Here is a 20,639-nt window from a genome sequence, read left to right as displayed (position 1 = left end):
AAGCGCTGAGAGCATAGGAGGAAATTCCATCACAAGGACTTTCCCAGGAAATGTTCACTGGCTGCCTGGTCACCCAAGGCAGGGGCTCACGTGGCTGGCCTGAGTGTCCCTGATGGAGCATCAAGAGGGAACATCTATGAGAAAGACTGTGCTGTGCTTAGTCGCTCAGTCGTGTCTGATTCTTTGTGATCCCATGGACAGAGGAGCCTGCGGCCCACCAGGCTCCTCTGTCCATGGGATTCTCCAGGCAAGAATACTGGAGTGGATTGTCATGCCCTCCTCCAGGGAATCTTCCCAACCCAGGGATCAAACCCAGGTCTCCAGCACTGGAGGCAGATTCTTTACTGACTGATCCATGAGGGAAGCCCAGGAATACTGGAGTAGGTAGCCGTTCCCTTCTCCAGGGGATCTTCCCAACCCAGGGATGGAACCCAGGTCTCCCAAATTGCAGGCAGATTCTTTACTGTCTGAGCCACCAGGAAAGATTGTGCTGGTCAGGCTTAAAGATAACAGATCAAAGTGGAAGGCTGCCTGAAATATTCTCGCAAACTGTTGGGGACGACAGACTGGTGTTTCAATCAGCATTTAGCTGCTAAGGAATGGGGTGAGCTTTGCATATCAACTTGTGCCTCCGTGGGATGGCTGGCTGGCTTCCTGGCCTTCCAGCATCTGCCTCCTTTTTTCTCAGTCTCTAATTTTTTTCTGGGAAAGCTGTTTGCCCTCTCCCCATTCAGATGCCATCAAACACCGCAAGAGGGGACCTTTTCCAGAAGTGAGCATCACTCAAAGCCCACCCATGAGTGCGCCCTGATTTGGTTTACCTGGATGCTGGGAGTGCTGAGTTAGCTGAATTGTCCATAAATGGAACTAAAGTTTACTTGCAAGGGGGAAGTTTGTTATTTTCAAGATAACTAGTTAGCAATGTTTGTAAAATCCAAAAAGCATTCAGTTGTGCAAATAACTACTCCTTTTCACTAAATCCATCATTGCTAATTGCACTGCACACTTTCAAATTGTTGTGAGCATGTATCTCCCACTGCTCCTCCTCTCTTTGTGCCTCGCCCAGGCCCCCACCCCTGGTCCCTGTCTACTCTGACCTGTGTCCCAGGATGCCGGACATTTAAGCCAGGACATCCTGTTTTCAGCAGGGTCCATCCCGGGGGGTGGTACGTGCAGGGTAGGAGAAAGGCAAGGTCTGGATATTGACCCCCCCCAACCCCCCAGCTCCTTCCTTTCTGGGTCTGCACAGGTCAGGGACCGCCCTCCCCTTAGGTCCCCTGCTCCTGTCCAGGACCTCATGTGGGTCGTTCTCTCTGGATCATCTGGGAAGGAACCCCAAAATTGCTCACCCCAGGATTCTGCCTAACCCGGCACTGAATCCTCCTGCACCTTTGTCAACAGTCTGCTTATCAAACTCCCCTCAAATTGCCCCATTTGAGTGCCCTCTGTGCCCCCAGGGACTGTGCCTGACACGATATTTGAAACAGTATTTTGTGCAATACTTGAAAAAATTCTGGGTGTCCTTTTCCTCTTTTGAAAACCTTAGGAATGATGCGCATGTGCGTGCTCAATCGAATGGCTAGTGTCTGAACTTAAAGAGCAGAGGTGGCCTGGCTGGGAGGAGACAAGAGTAGCTTTGTGTTTTCTTCAGTGTAAGGCTCAACGGTGTTTTAAAAGTCATGGCTGCTGGGGAACATGGACCAAATGGAATGATGTTGTGCTCCAGGGGTCTGTCCCCAGAAAGAACGTCAGGGCAGGACTGGAGGACAGGGTGGCATGCTTGTACCGCACCATCTCATGAGCTCCAGGTGGGAGCCAGGACAAGGGCTGGGGATGGAGCGAGGCAGTCAGGATGGAGAGGAAGGCAGCATCTGCTTCTGAAGGGACCCTGAGACTTCCCTGGCGGCCTAATGGTTAGGACTCCACACGCTCAGTGCTGAGGGTGCTAGGTTCCATCTCTGGTCAAGGAACTAAAATCTCACAAGCTGTGCGGGCAAAAAAAAAAGGATCCTGGGAGAGGACTCTAAAAGGACTTGTGCTCCAGACACTGGTGACAGTTACTGCAAAAACACCCTGGGGTTAGGGTGTAAAGGTCAAGGGAGTAAAGGTTAGTAGGACACCCAGAAGATGTGGGGCCATGTGGCTGCAGAGCAGAAGAACATACAGCAGGGTGGGCGAGGCGCCTGGTGATCAGTGAACAGAAGCAGGCTCCCCCCATACACGTGAGTCGTTTTTGTGCAATAACGTCTACATTTATTGAGAGCGAAAGGACTGGTGAGCTGGAGGGGAGGCTTAGCTGGGTGTATGTGAGATGCAGCGGAGAAGGGGGAAGGACAGAAAGACTAAAGGAACCAGTCATGGACCCTGGCTCGGGTTCCTCCGTCACGGCAGGGGCCCCAGTGCCTTCTGAGAATTTCCTCTTCCTCACGTGGGTCTGAAGAAGGGTCTGTCATTTGTCGTTTTGAGATCATCGAAATGTTAGCATTGCTATCGTCACACCCATTTTCCAGACATGGAAACAAAGGCTGGAGTGGGATGCTCTGCTGGCCTCCACTCTGTCAGGACAACAACAGACCAGCAGCAACTCAGTGGGGGTCACTAAGGACATTTTCCCAATGGAGAGGCTGTTCACAGCCAGGTGGGGAGAGTGGAGAGAACCGCAAGGGCTGATGAGGTGTCCACCAGCAGCACTGGCCAGCAGGGCGCAGGAAGAGGGGCTCCAGTTGCTGGCTAGCTGGGGGACAGGGGTGGATCAATGCCCTGAGCCCTCCCTGCATCTCCTTCCAGTCTCCCCAAGGCTGTATCCACCAGGAAGAGGGGGACCAGACACTGAGGCAACACAAGCCCTCACTTCAATCACTCTTTGTGACCCCATGGACTGCAACGTGCCAGGCTTCCCTGTCCTTCACTATCTCCTGAAGCTTGCTCAAACTCATGTCCATGGAGTCAGTGATGCCATCCAACCATCTTGTCCCCTGTTGCCCCCTTCTCCTCCTGCCTTCAATCTTTCCCAGCATCAGGGTCTTTTCCAATGAGTCAGCTCTTCATATCAGGTAGCCAAAATATTGGTGCTTCAGCTTCAGCATCAGTCCTTCCAGTGAATATTCAAGGTTGATTTCCTTTAGGATTGGCTGGTTGGATCTCCTTGCAGTCCAAGGGACTCTTAAGAATCTTCTCCAACACCAGAGTTTGAAAGGATCAATTTTTCAGAGCTCAGCTTTCTTTATTCTCCAACTCTTACAACCATACATGACTACTGGAAAAACCATAACTTTGACTATATGGACCTTTGTTGGAAAAGTAATGACTCTGCTTTTTAATAAGCTGTCTAAGTTTGTCATAACTTTTCTTCCAAGGAGCAAGCATTGTCTTTTAATTTCGTGGCTGCAGTCACCATCCACAGTGATTTTGGAGCCCAAGAAAATGAAGTCTGTCACTGTTTCCATTGTTTCGCATCTGTTTGCCATGAAATGATGGGATCTTATGCCATGATCTTAGTTTTTTGAATGTTGAGTTTTAAGCCAGCTTTTTCACTCTCCTCTATTACTTTCCTCGAGTGGCTCTTTAGTTCCTCTTTGCTTTCTGTCATAGCACTGAGTTTTCCAGGGCTTGGGGGGCAGGGCAGGTCCTAAGCCTGCAGGGCCTTTCTGGAGAAGCCAGTGAGGGTGCTCAGCCCTGGGCTGTGGTGTCCAGGTACCCAACACTCAGACCTTCTCTCCCCGCCTCTCCTTTCCAAGTTCTACTTTCTTTCTCCCCACCTCCCCCACTGCCGAGAACAGGGGGAGGGGGCCTACAGAAGGTTTCTCCTCACTCCAAGGCACCCCTGCCTGATGCCTGACGGATGGGGGACAAACGTTTTTCATGTGTGAGGGAAACAGGGGCTGAGAGGAGGCCTGGGATGAAGTTCTGTGCCAGAGGGACCCGTGCCAGCCCAGTGCAGGCAGGTATTTGCCAGATGATGGCCCCGCACAGGGAGAGATGGCAAGGAGGCTGGAAGGGGAGGTCACAATGCATTCGTGGGCAGTTCCTATGGGGCACCTGGGACCCCATCCTGCTGGCACCACCTGAGGAAGCAGGTGGGATGCGCCCCAGAATTGTCCTACCGGGAGAGGAAGCTGCGGGAAGCATCCAAAGGCTCCTGACCCTCGTGGGTGGAGGTGGCTCCTGGCGGCATCAGACCTCATCGCCCCCAGACCTCACCACCCCCATTCCGTCTGTCCACCCTTGCCCGCAGCTGAGGTGCTGTCTGAGCACCTTCAGCTGGAGCAAGGAAGCCCTGCGAGTGCTCAGGAGGCCCAGCCTTCAGTTCAGTCGGTTCGGAGGAGGTCCACCTACTGAGTGCCTGCTGTGTGCACTTGGGCGGCCAGGGACAAGGCACCTGCTGAGGTTGGCACCCGGCCTGGAGATGCTGCCGTGGACCTGGGCTTGCAGCAGGCGCCCAGTATGAAGTCTTGGAGTGAAGGGTCCTTGCAGCAGAGGGAGTCTTGGGGAATGTGGAGGAGACGCGTTTGAAGGGTTGAGAGGGGCTGGGCATGGACTCAAGGGGTCTCTGGTTCCGTGGAAACACAGGTTTGCCAGTGGAGCACGGCTGGGAGGGGGCAGCGGGGGAATTCGGGTGCCCGCTGGACGGGCTGGCTGTGTGCCGCTGGTCTTCACTTCCATCTCTGGGGTCCCATTCAGCTGGGCTGGAGGGTGTGGACAGCTAGTGGCTGGAACCGGTTAGCAGAGAGTTCGTGGAGCCCTTAGTCCAATCCATAGCCCGAGGACTGTGTGGGAGCCCCTGCCCGCGCCCTGGTCCCTGCCCTCCCCTCACAGACCAGCCTTTGTACTGCTGGTCGGACACAGGCTCTCCTTGTGGCCAGAGTCAGGGCACTGGAGCAGGTTTTCTGTGAGCAGCTGGACGAGGTGGTCACAGGGCCCCAGGGAGACCTGGCCAGGGGGATGGAGGGCTGGGCTGGGGGCTCCCAGGGTGTGTCTGAGGGTTCCCAGGAGAAGGTGCCACACCGTGGATGGCTGCTGCTTCCAAAGGGCTCACTCTCTCCCAGGGCAGGAGGCTCTCCTGATGCCCCCTTGCTAATTAAAGCAGCTCAACAACCCCCACCCACCATGAACGGGGGTGTGGGGCTTGCACACTCCAAAGGGCAGCCTTCCAAGACTCAGGTATGGAATGTTTCTCACGCTGGCCCTGGGGAGACTCCTGGTGAGCTGATGGTCCGTGAGGATCCCTCACTCAGCCTCCTAAGGCCACAATTAGTTCCTCCTGCACCATTTTTTCTGGCTGCCTAGCCGGCTATTTCCCAGATGGTCTCGCCAGGCTGGGTGGGCCTCATATAGACCCTGTGCTCACCAGAGTCTCACGCTTGGCTTAATGCTCTGCTATCAGCATCTTGAAATTCTTCATGGTTTTTGAACAAGGAGCTCTACAATTTGATTTTTCCCTGGCTCCACAAAGGATGTCACTTCTCCTGTCTCAGGGCTCAGGAGAAAATAGAAATGCCCTGAATTACTCAGGAGAGGGTCCCCAGCTCACCCACCCTCTTAAAGCTCCTCCTGCTTCTGGACTCAGGGTGAGGAGGACACATTTGCGGGGATTTTGCAAGTGTCAATTTACTCCAAGAAATATCTTTAAAGAGAATTGCTTCACGAAAATGATACATGCTTATTGTGAACATTTTAAACAATACAGAAAGTGAAGAAAAAGTGAAAGGGAAAGTTGCTCAGTCGTGTCCGACTCTTTGTGACCCCATGGACTGTATGTAGCCCACCAGGCTCCTCTGTCCATGGAATTCTTCAGGCCAGAATACTGGAGTGGGTAGCCGTTCCCTTCTCCAGGGGATCTGGGATCGAACTGAGGTCTCCTGCATTGCAGGTGGATTCTTTACTGTCTGAGCTACCAGGGAAGACCAAGTGAAGAAAAAAATAATTCAAATTCCATCACAGAAAAGTGCCTTTATTGGCATTTTGGTGAACATTTTCATGGTGCTGTGTGTGTATGTGTACATTTATATACTGTCTAAGCTCAGACTACTGTAACAAAAATAGCACAGACTGTGTGGTTTAGACAATAAACATTTATTTCTCACAGTTGCAGAGGCTGGGAAGTTCAAAATCAGAGAGCCCGAAGATTTGATGTCTGGCAAGGGCCCAGTTCTTGGCTGAAGATTCCAACTTCTCACCATGTCTTCACCTGGTAGAGAGGGAGCTCCATATAAGGACACTAACTCCATGCTGGGGGCCCCACCCTCATGACCTCATCTAATTCTAATTACCTCCCAAAGGTCCCACCTCCTCATACCACCACATTGGGGGTTACAGGTTCAGCATATGGATTTGGGCAGACATGCAGGACATAATACATGGGGTTTCCCTGGTGGCTCAGACGGTAAAGAATCTGCCTTCAATGCAGGAGACCCAGGTTCAACCCCTGGGTCGGGAAGATCCCCTGGAGAAGGGAATAGCAACCCACTTCAGTACCCGTGCCTGGAGAATTCTATGGACAGAGGAGCATAATATATAGAGAGATGTATGTTTATATTCATCTGTATATGTCTACACACATTTCTGCCATAATTAATATAATTAAGATCATTTATATAAATATTTATTGTTATTTTTACTTTACATTAAAATTTCAGCTGTTCGAAGTCCAGGACATATGGAGCTACCGCACTATTTTTAACATCTGTGGAGAATTCCACTGCATTTGTCAACCACCATAAATGACTGAGGGCTTCCCTGATGGCTCAGTGGGTAAAGAATCTGCCTACAAGCCAGGAGACATAGGAGACAAGGGTTGGGAAGACCTCGTGAAGAAGAATGTGGCAACCCACTCCAGTATTCTTCTCTGGAAAATCCCATGGACAGAGAAGCCTGGCAGGCTACCCTGAGGTCACAAAGAGTTGGACATGACTGAAGTGTCTAAGCATGCATAAATCACTTAACCAGGACCCCACCCCCACAATATACATGTCAGCTGCTGCCAAACTTTGACTCTTCAAACAAGGCAGTGAGGATACATCCCGGGTGGAGGCATCTGGGTTTCATATTCTCCTACTGTATAGACATAGGGACTGGAACATTTTTCAACCTCCCCACCCCCACGCCTGACAATAGGCGAATTAGATGGAGCGTATTTTAACCTCTGGGGCTGAAGTAGTTGTTTCCAAATCTGACTGCCTCTAATGTTCTAGCGTGTGTCGAATATTCCAATCCAAGTCTCATTTGTTCGCTTGGCTGTTCACCTACCCCGCTGGCTCCAGTGGCTTCTTTCTTTAAGTTTGGAAGACTTGTGTGCTTTTCTTAGTCTCTGGTGTCCCCCATGAGAAGGGACAGTGACAGTTCTCTGCTCTAGGAAAACTCACTCAGAGGGCATGTCACACCACAGCTCTGGGACCACCATCAGCACCACTCCAGTCTCGCAGAACCCAATGTACAGTCAACACTCAACAAACATCTTGGGAGTGGGTGAAAGTGTTCACACATCCTTTTTCCTTTATTCCCTTCTCAAACATTTTATTATAAAAATTTTTTTTGAACATACAGAAAAGTTAAGTGAATTCTGAAAAAAGTTGAGCAAACATTCAAATACTTACCACTGGATAACATTTTGCTCTGTTTGCTTCACTGTGTATCTGTCCGGCTCTCTAACCATCAATCCATCTTATCTCTTTTTATACCTTTCAAGGAGAGTTGCAGACTTCACGCCTAAACACTTCAGCTCATGTATCATTCTGTTGAATAATTACTTTACAGTTCATTTTTCTCAGGTGAAATTTACATGCAATGAAGTTTCCGAATCTTAAGCACGCCATCTGCCAAGTTTTGACAGAAGCATCTGCCTGTGTGAATCAGAACCCTGTCAAGGTTCAGGCCATTGCCGCTGTCACCCAGATGGTGCCCTCAAGCCCCTTCCTGGTCCACCCTCCCCCTCACTGCCCCCAGAGGCAGCCATAGTTCACATCTTTATTTCATCTTTGATGAGTTTTGCCTGTTCTTGACCTTCACATAAATGGTGTCCAACTGCAGAGACTCTTTGGAGGCTGGCTTCTCTCACAAAGTAGAAAGAACGAAAAAGAAAGTGAAGTCGCTCAGTCGTGTCCGACTCTTTGCTACCCCGTGGACTGTAGCCTACCAGGCTCCTCATTCCATGGGATTCTCACTCTGTAATAGTTCTGAAATCCATCCACATTGTTGTGTGTGTTCATCCCTCACACTCTTTTGTGTCACTTAACACACTTTCAAAGACCCTTAGTCCATTTCCATTTGACTTGATTTGTCCAGGGTTCCACTGCCAGTTAGAGGGGGGTGGTCAAGGATTGTTTCTATGCATCCAGGTAGCAATGTACCCCAAAAGTTATAGATGGAAGCTTCAATATCACAGTAATCCAAGTCTATGGCCTGACCAGTAATGCTGAAGAAGCTGAAGTTGAACAGTTCTATGAAGACCTATAAGACCTGCTAGAACCAACACCCCCAAAAGATGTCCTTTTCATTATAGGAGACTGGAATGCAAAAGTAGGAAGCCAAGAAACACCCGGAGTAACAGGCAAATTTGGCCTTGGAGTACAGAATGAAGCAGGGCAAAGGCTAACAGAGTTCTGCCAAGAGAACGCACTGGTCATAGCAAACAACCACTTCCAACAACACAGGAGAAGACTCTACACATGGACATTACCAGATGGTCAACACCGAAATCAGACTGATTATATTCTTTGCAGCCAAAGATGGAGAAGCTCTATACAGTCAGCAAGAACAAAACTGGGAGTGGACTGTGGCTCAGATCATGAACTCTTTATTGCCAAATTCAGACTTAAATTGAAGAAAGTGGGGAAAACCACTAGACCATTGAGGTATGACCTAAATCAAATCCCTTATGACTACACAGTGGGAGTAAGAAATAGATTTAAGGGACTAGATCTGACAGAGTGCCTGATGAACTATGGAATAAGGTTCGTGACATTGTACAGGAGACAGGGATCAAGACCATCCCCAAGAAAAAGAAATGCAAAAAAGCAAAATGGCTGTCTGGGGAGGCCTTACAAATAGCTGTGAAAAGAAGAGAAGTGAAAAGCAAAGGAGAAAAGGAAAGATATATCCATTTGAACGCAGAGTTCCAAAGAATAGCAAGGAAAGATAAGAAAGCCTTCCTCAGCAATCGATGCAAAGAAATAGAGGAAAACAATAGAATGGGAAAGACTAGAGATCTCTTCAAGAAAATTAGAGATACCAAAGGAACATTTCATGCAAAGATGGGCTCAGTAAAGGACAGAAATGGTATGGATATAACAGAAGCAGAAGATATTAAGAAGAGGTGTCAAGAATACACAGAAGAACTGTACAAAAAAGAGCGTCATGATCCAGATAATCACAATGGTGTGATCATTCACCTAGAGCCAGACATCCTGGAATGTGAAGTCAGGTGGGCCTTAGGAAGCATAACTATGAACAAAGTTAGTGGAGGCGATGGAATTCTAGTTGAGTTATTTCAAATACTGAAAGATGATGCTGTTAAAGTGCTGCACTCAATATGTCAGCAAATTTGGAAAACTCAGTAGTGGCCACAGGACTGGAAAAGGTCAGTTTTCATTCCAATCCCAAAGAAAGGTAATGCCAAAGAAAGCTCAAACTACTGCACAATTGTACTCATCTCACATGCTAGTAAAGTAATGCTCAACATTCTCCAAGCCAGGCTTCAGCAATACATGAACCGTGAACTTCCAGATGTTCAAGCTGGATTTAGAGAAGGCAGAGGAACCAGAGATCAAATTGTCAACATCCACTGGATCATCGAAAAAGCAAAAGAGTTCCAGAAAAACATCTATTTCTGCTTTATTGACTATGCCAAAGCCTTTGATTGTGTGGATCACAAAAAACTGTGGAAAATTCTGAAAGAGATGGGAATACCAGCCCACCTGACCTGCCTCTTGAGAAACCTATATGCAGGTCAGGAATCAACAGTTAGAACTGGAGATGGAACAACAGACTGGTTCCACATAGGAAAAGGAGTACTTCAAGGCTGTATGTTGTCACCCTGCTTATTTAACATATGCAGAGTACATCATGAGAAATGCTGGGCTGGAGGAAGCACAAGTTGGAATCAAGATTGCCAGGAGAAATATCAATAATCTTAGATATGCAGCTGACACCACCCTTATGGCAGAAAGTGAAGAAGAAATAAAGAGTCTCTTGATGAAAGTGAAAGAAGAGAGTGAAAAAGTTGGCTTAAAGCTCAACATTCAGAAAACTAAGATCATAGCATCTGGTCCCATGGCAAATAGATGGGGAAACATTGGAAACAGTGGCTGACTTAATTTTTCTGGGCTTCAAAATCACTGCGGATGGTGATTGCAACCATGAAATTAAAAGACACTTACTCCTTGGAAGGAAAGTTATGACCAAACTAGATAGCTTATTAAAAAGCAGAGATATTACTTTGCCAGCAAAGGTCCATCTAGTCAAGGCTATGGTTTTTCCAGTAGTCATGTATGGATGTGAGAGTTGGAGTATAAAGAAAGCTGAGTGCTGAAGATTTGATGTTTTTGAACTATGGTGTTGGAAAAGACTCTTGAGAGTCCCTTGGACTGCAAGGAGAGCCAACCAGTCCATCCTAAAGGAGATCAATCCTGGGTATTCATTGGAGGGATTGATGTTGAAGCTGAAACTCCAATACTTTGACCATCTGATGGGGAGAGCTGACTCATTGGAAAAGACCCTGGTGCTGGGAAAGATTGAGGGCAGGAGGAGAAGGGGACGACAGAGGATGAGATGGTTGGATGGCATCACTGACACAATGGACATGGGTTTGGGTGGTCTCCGGGAGTTGGTGATGGACAGGGAGGCCTGGGGTACTGCGGTTCATGGGGTCGCAAAGAGTCGGACAGGACTGAGCGACTGAACTGAACTGAACTGAACTGTCTGGACCACACTGCCTCCTGGTTCCCTCTGCCTCCACCCCCACCCACACTGCAGGATTTCTTGATGGCCCTCTGCACCTTCCCCTCTAATTCTGCCTTCAGTCCACTGCAGGCCAGCCTTGGCTTCCGCTCCCTACCTCCTTGCAGTATTCAGCACAGTCTGCCCGTGCCTTCTAGAAACACCCTTCTCTGTTGCCCCAGTAGACTTTCCTCCCACCTCCCTGGCCACTCTGACTCCGTTTCCTTGGCTGCCTTTCCCTCTCTGGATGACCTGCAAATATTGAGAGTCTTCAAGGTCAAGTTCAGGACCACTGTCTCTGCCCTCTCATGCTCCAGGTGGTCACGTCCAGAACCATTGCTTTAAATTCCATCCACATGCTGATAGGCCCCTAGTAGGTCCCTTCTTAAGCCCCAGACTTGTGCAACCTCCACATGGGGCTCAAATAAACACCTTCAACTTAACAGCCAGGAACAGAGCCCCTGGTTCCCCTTGCTAATCTGACCCTGCTCCATTGTCTTTGCTCACTCAGTGGTCCCACTAACCATACAATCGCTGTAAGCCTGGAGCCTGGGGGATCCCGATTTCTCTGGCTCCTGCATCCAGTTCATGGCAATCCCCCAGAGCCTATCTCCTCATCAAATCCTAAATCTGTCCCTGTCTCTTTGTTCCCTACCCCAACAGCCCTAGTCCATGGAACACCTTATACTACACCGTATTTCTGATTGATCTGAAATTCAAATGTAAATAGCATCTTGCCTTTTTTATTCAGTAAGTCTGGCTGCTCCGCCTACCAGGTGCCAAAGCTGGCCAGGGCCTCCTACTTGGTCTGACCTCACCTTGCCGAGAGGCTCCCTGTGCCTGCTCCCCGGCCTGCCTGGGCTCCGAGTGAAGCAGGAGAGGCCTCTGCCTCCCCAGCCTGCAGCATTGGTGGGGGGAGAGGAGTCAGATCCCCCAGCCCCAACCTCCTGAGATGTCTGCATGGCTCAGCCAGAGCCAGGCTTCCGTCTTCTCATTCCAGGTGGCTTCCTGCTCATGACTCTTGCCCCAGGGATCTGATTTGAAGGATGGAAGGGACTGATATTTGTGAGGGTCCCAGCAGAGGGTCTGGCTCACCCAGTGCCCAATAAATGATGGCACCCCCTCATCCTCCTCGTGCCTGTGTGGACACTGCAAAGACAGGAAGATGAGGAAAGGATTTCTTGGTGGGAATGGCCCTTGCTCTCTCCAACAGCTTTGTTTTAAATCACTACATTTAAACCATGTGTCATGGTGAGGAGCCCTGTTTCAGGAAGTTCTAGGAGTCACAGGGACAAAGTCTGGTCTTACAGCTGGCGGAGCAACGTGGGGGTGTGGACACTTGTGTGCAGGCTCGCCGCGCCCACACAGGACAAAGTCCAGACCCTGCGCCGGGCCTGTGGCCAGCCAGCCTGGCTATCTGTCCAGCCTCTCTCCTCCCCCTCATCTCTGGTCTTCTGGTAAACTCCTGGAAGCTGAGCGAACTGGCTCTTTAGGATTTGAGAGAATACCCTTTTACTAAAAGCCTGCTCTTGGGGAAGATGTTACTTACTCTCTGGGCCTCTACTTTTCCATCAGCTGAATGGGGCTAAGGAACACAGCCCGTCTCCCCAGCTGAGCAAATGAGACCTACCACACATCCAAGAGCTGACGATGCTCTCTGCCCATGTGAGCGGTCCTCCTTGGAGACTAGCTCCCTGACAGGGAGGTTTCCAGGTGCTCCCTGGGCCTTGGAGCTGGCTCCTCTCCTGTTTCTGTGGCTCTGTGTGCTTCCCTGTTGCCTTCAGCGGTGTGTTGCTAGGTGCCTCTGAACTCCGAGAGCTCCTTGATCTCAAGGAGCTGTGGTTTCCCCTGGGCGTGCTTGGCACACAGATGGTTCTTGATAAATGCTTGATAAACAAGCACAGACCGTGGAATTCCAGTGCCTTTGTGGTATCTAGAAGACAGAGAGGGGCCCCTCCACCTCCCCCCACCTCCTGCCTATTCTAGAGCAAAGCCTTAATTCCTGTCCCTGGAAACAAGACTTCCCCTGCCCCCCTTTTTGGTCAACCCTAAGTCAGAAGATATTAAGCAGAGGTGGCAAGAATACACAGAAGAAACTGTACAAAAAAGAGCTTCAAGACCCAGATAATCACGATGGTGTGATCACTCATCTAGAGCCAGACATCCTGGAATGTGAAGTCGAGTGGGCCTTAGGAAGGATCACTATGAACAAAGCTAGTGGAGGTGATGGAATTCCAGTTGAGCTCTTTCAAATCCTGAAAGATGATGCTGTGAAAGTGCTGCACTCAATGTGCCAGCAAATTTGGAAAACTCAGTAGTGGCCACAGGACTGGAAAAGGTCAGTTTTCATTCCAATCCCAAAGAAAGGCAATGCCAAACAATACTCAAACTACTGCACAATTGCACTCATCTCACATGCTAGTAAAGTAATGCTCAACATTCTCCAAGCCAGGCTTCAGCAATACGTGAACCATGAACTTCCTGATATTCAAGCTGGATTTAGAAAAGGCAGAAGAACCAGAGGTCAAATTGCCAACATCCACTGGATCATCGAAAAAGCAAAAGAGTTCCAGAAAAACATCTACTTCTGCTTTCTTGACTATGCCAAAGCCTTTGACTGTGAGGATCACAATAAACTGTGGAAAATTCTGAAAGAGATGGGAATACCAGCCCACCTGACCTGCCTCTTGAGAAACCTATATGCAGGTCAGGAAGCAACAGTTAGAACTGGACATGAAACAACAGACTGGTTCCAAATAGGAAAAGGAGTACTTCAAGGCTGTATATTGTCACCCTGCTTATTTAACATATGCATCATGAGAAACGCTGGGCTGGAGGAAGCACAAGTTGGAATCAAGATTGTCGGGAGAAATATCAATAACCTTAGATATGCAGCTGACACCACCCTTATGGCAGAAAGTGAAGAGGAACTAAACAGTCTCTTGATGAAAGTGAAAGAAGAGAGTGGAAGAGTTGGCTTAAAGCTCAACATTTAGAAAACGAAGATCACGGCATCTGGTCCCATCACTTCATGGGAAATAGATGGGGAAACAGTGGAAACAGTGTCAGACTTTATTTTTGGGGGCTCCAAAATCACCACAGATGGTGATTGCAGCCATAAAATTAAAAGACGCTTACTCCTTGGAAGGAAAGTTATGACCAACCTAGATAGCATATTAAAAAGCAGAGATATTACTTTGCCTACAAAGGTCTGTCTAGTCAAGGCTATGGTTTTTCTTGTGGTTATGTATGGATGTGAGAGTTGGACTGTGAAGAAAGCTGAGCGCCGAAGAACTGATGCTTTTGAACTGTGGTGTTGGAGAAGACTCTTGCGAGTCCCTTGGACTGCAAGGAGATCCAACCAGTCCATTCTAAAGGAGATCAGTCCTGGGTGTTCATTGGAAGGACTGATGCTAATGCTGAAACTCCAATACTTTGGCCACCTCATGTGAAGAGTTGACTCATTGGAAAAGACCCTGATGCTGGGAGGGATTGAGGGCAGGAGGAGAAGGGGACGACAGAGGATGAGATGGCTGGATGCCATCACCCACTCGATGGACATGAGTTTGAGTGAACTCCGGGAATTGGTGATGGACAGGGAGGCCTGGCGTGCTGTGGTTCATGGGGTCGCAAAGAGTCAGACACGATTGAGCGACTGAACTGAACTGAAGTCTCCTTGGGATGATTAAGCTCTGTATTCTGATTAGCCCCTTTCCATGCTATATGAGATCAGCACTGATTTTTAAGCCAGGCCCATTATTTGTGTTATTTTGTTTGAGCTCCCCAATAACTTTATGGAGTGAGCACTTGTTACCATCATCCCCATTTTACAGACGGAGAAACTGGGGCCCAGAGAGTTGAAGTAACTTCTCCAAAGTCACAGATCCAGCAAGCAGGGATTTGAACTCTGCCAGTCGGATGCTAGAGCGCATGCTCTTGAATCTCTGGGGGTTGGGTGTTGTGAGAGTGTGAGCACGAAGGCGGAGGCGGCTGCGGAGATCCGGCGCAGGAGCAGATGGAGGACCACGGACGTGGAGGCAGGAGCCGGAGAGGAGTCGGCCGCGCCGGTGGGCGGGGCTACGGTGAGAGCCGCCAGTAGTGGACGGGGCCTGACGGGCAGGCCCTCCCGGATCTCCGCGGGAGTCCGGGATGCTCGGAAGGCTGACTGACAGCGACCTGCGGAGTGGGCTGGGCCAGGCAGGGCCGGACCGGGAAGGGGCCGGAAGGCCGACTCCGCTACGTGGCGGCCTCGGGCAGGCTCGGCTCTCGCCACCAGCCAGCCCCGGGGCGGCGGGACTTCCCTAGCAGGCGCCTCCCTTCGGGTTTGCTCCAGGTCGGACTAGTGTTTATTTAAAGCTGGATTTAAAGGTCGCCAGCTGCAGCGAGAAGGCCATGGCACCCCACTCCAGTACCCTTGCCTGGAAAATCCCATGGATGGAGGAGCCTGGTAGGCTGCAGTCCATGCTGAGGGTCGGACACCACTGAGCGACTTCCCTTTCACTTTTCACTTTCATACATTGGAGAAGGAAATGGCAATCCACTCCAGTGTTCTTGCCTAGAGAATCCCAGGGACGGGGGAGCCTGGTGGGCTGCCGTCTGTGGGGTCGCACAGAGTCGGACACGACTGAAGTGACTTAGCAGTAGCAGCTGCAGCGAGCGATACAGCGGGCGCTCTTGGAGACTCCGGCCACCCCAAGAGGGTGCCCCACGCCCCACACCTTGGTGATGGCTTCCCCTTCCTTCCCGACACGTCAGCAGCCCAGCCGCAGTCCTGAGTCGCCTGAGGGCGATGGGCATCCCTCTGGCTGCACCCAGGGCTGCTCCGAGGTCCGGCCAAGTCAGCGTCCAGCGAGGGCGCGGGGCTGGGCGGGGTCTGGCAACAGTCGTATCCCCAGGACCTTGTACTATGTATCTAGTAGGTGCACACAGGCATTTAATCTACATAACATAACCTGCAGGCATCTCTGGGATCTGTTTGAACTCCGGCCCCACTGCTTACCGCCCAGGAGAGGACACTTACCACAATTTAGTCCTTCTTTTCTTTTTTTATTTTAATTGGAGGCTAATTACTTTACAATATTGCGGTGGTTTTTGCCATACATTCACATGAATCAGCCATGGGTGTACATGTGTTCCCCATCCTGACCTTCCCTCCCAATCCCATTCCTCAGGGTCATCCCAGTGCACCAGCCTTGAGCACCCTGTCTCATGCACGGAACCTGGACTGGTGATCTGTTTCACATATGATAATATACATGTTTCAATGCTAGTCTCTCAAATCATCCCACCCTCGCCTTCTCCCACAGAGTCCAAAAGTCTGTTCCTTACCTCTGTCTCTTTTGCTGTCTCTCATATAGGGTCATCCTTACCATCTTTCTAAATTCCATATATATGCATTAATATTCTGTATTGGTGTTTTTCTTTCTGACTTACTTCAGGCCTTAACCTTTCTAAGCATCAGTTTGAAAGTGAAAGTGAAAGTTGCTCAGTTGTGTCCAACTCTTTATGACCCCATGGACTATACCGTCCATGGAATTCTCCAGGCCAGAATACCAGAGTGGATAGCCTTTCCCTTCTCCAGGGGATCTTCCCAACCCAGGAATCAAACCTAGGTCTCCTGGATTGCAGGCAGAGTCTTTACCAGCTGAGCCACAAGGAAAGCATCAGTTTACCATTCCAGAAATGGGGATAAGATGCTTATTTACCCTCTGAAGGTGTTTTGAAGATTAGATCTAATATTTGTTGAGCACTTACTTTGTGTCAGGCATTATTTTTAGGGCCTTGCTATTTTCACTCAACAGCGTATCAAGTTGTTATAGGTTATTGTTCCCTTTCTATGAGTGAGGAATGGACACTTAAAAAGGTTAATTTTCCCAAGGTCACACCATTTGGAGCCCTGGGCAGGGTTATCCCATTGTCTGGGCCAAAGTCCCCGCCCTCCCCTGCCTCTGTTCCAGGAGGCAGGCGCCTACCATTCACCGAGATCCCCACAGTGGGAGCCCCCACCCCATAAGAAGAGGGTTGTCAGAGATGACAGCTGTCTTCCAGTCTCGTCTTGAGACTAAATTGTGGTAAGTGTCCTCACCACAAAGTACACGTGTTCCTTTTTTAGACAGTTCAGGGACCACTCAGGGGCCCAGTGGAGCCATTATGAGGAGAAACCAGGAGAATATGGGATTAGAGCCTGTCCTACTGGGTGGGTCCCAGAAGCCACCTCGCCCTGTCCTCTGCGGTCTGTCCTGAGGTCACTGGGCTACGTGAGCTGGAGGTTTTGTGTGGCCGTGGATGGTCCCAGCCTCACACTCTGGGGATCGTCCATCAAATGTTCACGAGCTGGGGCAAACCTGCTCACCCCCAAATCTGGTTACTGTCCCTGGGGGAGGGGATAGACACTGGCTAATTTAAAACAGAGCATCCCACCCGAGTGGCCTTTGGCTCCTGCCGTCTTCCAGCCCTGCTGGCAGCAGACCTTTTCTCTGTGGCATGATTTGCTGATGTGGCTGCTGTTGGGTGGTGGTGGGGGGGGGGGTGGTGGTGGTGTGGGAGGCACCGTTTTCTGAGCATATGTTTGTGAAACTAAAACCCTGCCTGTGAGAACCCTCTGCACGTTGCAGCTGTGAAGAGACATGAGAGCAAGGCCAAAGGAGGCCTTTTGGTGGGACGGCTGGCAACCCTGGGAGGATCCAGCTCTGTCTGGGATCTGGCAGCCGTGGCTGCACCATGTCCCCTCTCGTGGCCCTTTAGGGGAAATCAGGCCCCTGTCTTCTCTCAGTTTCCCCTTTTCCATCTCTTCCTCTTCTCTCTTCTCATCCTGATTTCCAGAAGAGAAGAAACACACCCAGGACTCAGGGGTGCACATGTGGCCGCTGGATTTCCTCGCCCTGCCCCGCCCCCAGCCTGGGAGACAATGGTGCCCCTACATGGCCATTGGTTCCAGGCCTGGACTGGGGTGGTCTCCAGTGGGGTCAGGGGGCCCTGGGGGACAAGGAGGCCCTTAAGGCTCAGCAGCCGTGCTCCTGTTAGGTGACGAAGGTGTCTAGCTCCACAGCGTTCTCTCCACCCAGGGCCCTTCCCAACTCCAGAGGGACCCAGCCCCCTACAGCCCTCTTCTCTCCTGTTTTCAGTCAGACCCAGGGTTCAGATCGCTCTACTGCCTCTTCCTGTGTGACTCTGGGCCAGTCCCTTCCCATCTCCAAGACTCAGTTTCTCCATCCATAAAATGGGAAGTATCCCAGAGCCCACCTCACAGGGTGGGGTAGTGAGGTTACATGAGCTTATGCCCAGAACCACTGAAAGCACTCTGGATATACCATGAATTTCCCCACTCACCAAATGATGCCAAAACAGGAGGCTGTTCATTTTCAAGAAAGACGCATATATTCTTTCATGTAGTGGAGTGCTCTTAGTGATTAGTTTTTGAACAACCAGTGAGATATGCTGCCTAAAACAACCTGCATGGGTCCTTCTGGCCAAGGTCATCTGAGGAACCGCTTGAGAGGCAGTTAGCAAGTTTAACCCAGATTGGAACGGATCCTATGGCGTCATAGGCTCCAGTGCGAGTGTGCACAGATCCTTTGAGGACACTTAAGAACACGCAATCCGTGGTTACAGGATGGGGATCAGGCAGGGACACCTCTGATGAATGGGACCGCCAGCTGCCCTAATGTTATGCAAATAGGTGCTTGAAGCTTGGATAAAAATGCCCATGAAAGCATCCTACAGATTTCAAAAATGTTGCACCGCAGAGAACCAAGAAGGGAGAGAAGAAGATGTGCTTAGACGACTCAGATGACTCAAAAGGTGGCTTCGACGATGGCAGAGGCCCTGAGCCCACAGGTGCAGTGGATGAGGTGGCAAAAAATTGAGTGACAGGATAGGGTGACGAGAGCACTCTTCTAAAGTAACATGTTGTCCCACATAACCTGTGATCATGACTTGCCAACCTCACAGATGGCAAGTAAGTTACTTGTTATAAATAGATAATTAACTATTTCATTGACTGAAAGATTATCTTAAATACATTCAGTTAGGTCACACATCCTTTGGATATTTGAGTGGGGAAACGGAATTGTTACAGGAAGGGGGACCCCGTCCAAGGGCCCGAGAGTGGGCTCTTATCTAACACTCGAAAATGAATTGTCCGAGGAGACGTGCATGCTGACAAAGCAAGAGGCTTTTTTGGGAAGGGGCGCCTGGTTAGAGAACAGCAGCACAAAGGGAACCAGAAGGGCTCTGCCACGTGGCTCACAGTCTTGTGTTTTATGGTGATGGGATTAGTTCCTGGGTTGTCTCTGGCCAATCCTTCTGAGTCAGGAGTCCTTCCTGATGGTGCTTGCATCCACTCAGCCAAAATGGCTTCCAGACATATATATGGACTGGAGTTTCCTCTCTCCTTTTGACCTTTCCCGAATTCTTCCAGTTGGTGGTAGCTTGTTAGTTCTGTGTTTCTTACTGGGACCTCCTGTTGTAAAACAACTCATATAAAAGGTTACCGTGGTGTCTGGTCACAGCGGGTCGTTTCAGCCAGTGGTTCCCCTAATAGAATCATCCTATTGGGGGGCTTGTTATTTGAGTCTCTCAGTGCCCCTTCACCCCACACATTCCCTTTCCAGAGGGGGCCCCCTCTGTCTCTGTCACCCTTCCCCTGGCTGCCTGTCCTGGGGGTGGCTGCACACGCCAGGAATTGACTCCCCCTCGACCAGGAGCAGCCCTGAGGCCGTGACCAAGCGGGCTGGTGTATAATTTCCCCCAGCTCCCTTGTCCCTTGAACAAGCCGATGCTGAAGTCTGTGTTCTGCACCGGCCCCCACATTTCCCTGGAGGGTTAAGTGCCAGGGGCCCCAGTGGTTACGCGCTTGACAACACACCATTTATTGGCCGACTCCCATTCTCTGACTCACTTTCCCTCTCCCTTCCTGGTCCCTCCAGCCTTCCCTCCAAATAAAGAAGGTTGACTTCATGTTTGTCTCAGGTCTTCTCCTGGGGAAATCCAACCTACGGCAAGTGCAAATGATGAAGGAGAGTGGTGGTTATCATCACCCATTGTTATTTTGATAAAAGCAGGAAAACGCGGTTCCTGCTTTGGGCCTCCTAGACCCAGAGCTGGGGGAGACAGGCGAGGGGGTCTCTTTTAGGTCAGATTGGGAAAGGGGAGATCTGACTACATGTTTATCTCAAAGCAATCTCAAAGTAATTCATCCTCTCTCCCTCTCTCTCAGTCAATTATATGCTTGAGCAGCTAAGCCCCAAATCGGTCCATCCAGAGCAATTAAAAGCTTCCTTTGCCAGGCCTTGGGGATTGCTCTCTGATCAATGAGAAGAACACCGCAGCTGGAAAGCAGCCGAAACCAAGAACAGGGCGACTGTGTCCTGTTCAGATGAGCTAGGCCACCATTAAAATTTGTTTTTAAAAGTGCCTCTTATTTTCCAATATGGGATGGAGGGTGGGGGGAATGTCATACAAATAACCAGAAATGTCTCATTCGTTTTCCAGCCTATTTGTCCCCAGATGAAATTTATTTGTGAAAACCTGTTTGGGGCCCATAAGCCATGGTATTATTATATTTATATCATTATATTTGTAAACACTGTATTCCTAATTATATTTAGAATGAATCATACAGCAATAGCAGTGGAATCATGTAACTTGTAGGTTCAATGTGCTGGTAGCTGTGCTAAGAATGTCACGTATTTTATTTTAGCTGACTC

The sequence above is a fragment of the Capricornis sumatraensis genome, chromosome 15 (assembly GCF_032405125.1).
Source record: "Capricornis sumatraensis isolate serow.1 chromosome 15, serow.2, whole genome shotgun sequence".
Lineage (NCBI taxonomy): Eukaryota > Metazoa > Chordata > Mammalia > Artiodactyla > Bovidae > Capricornis > Capricornis sumatraensis.
This window is presented reverse-complemented; position numbering follows the sequence as displayed.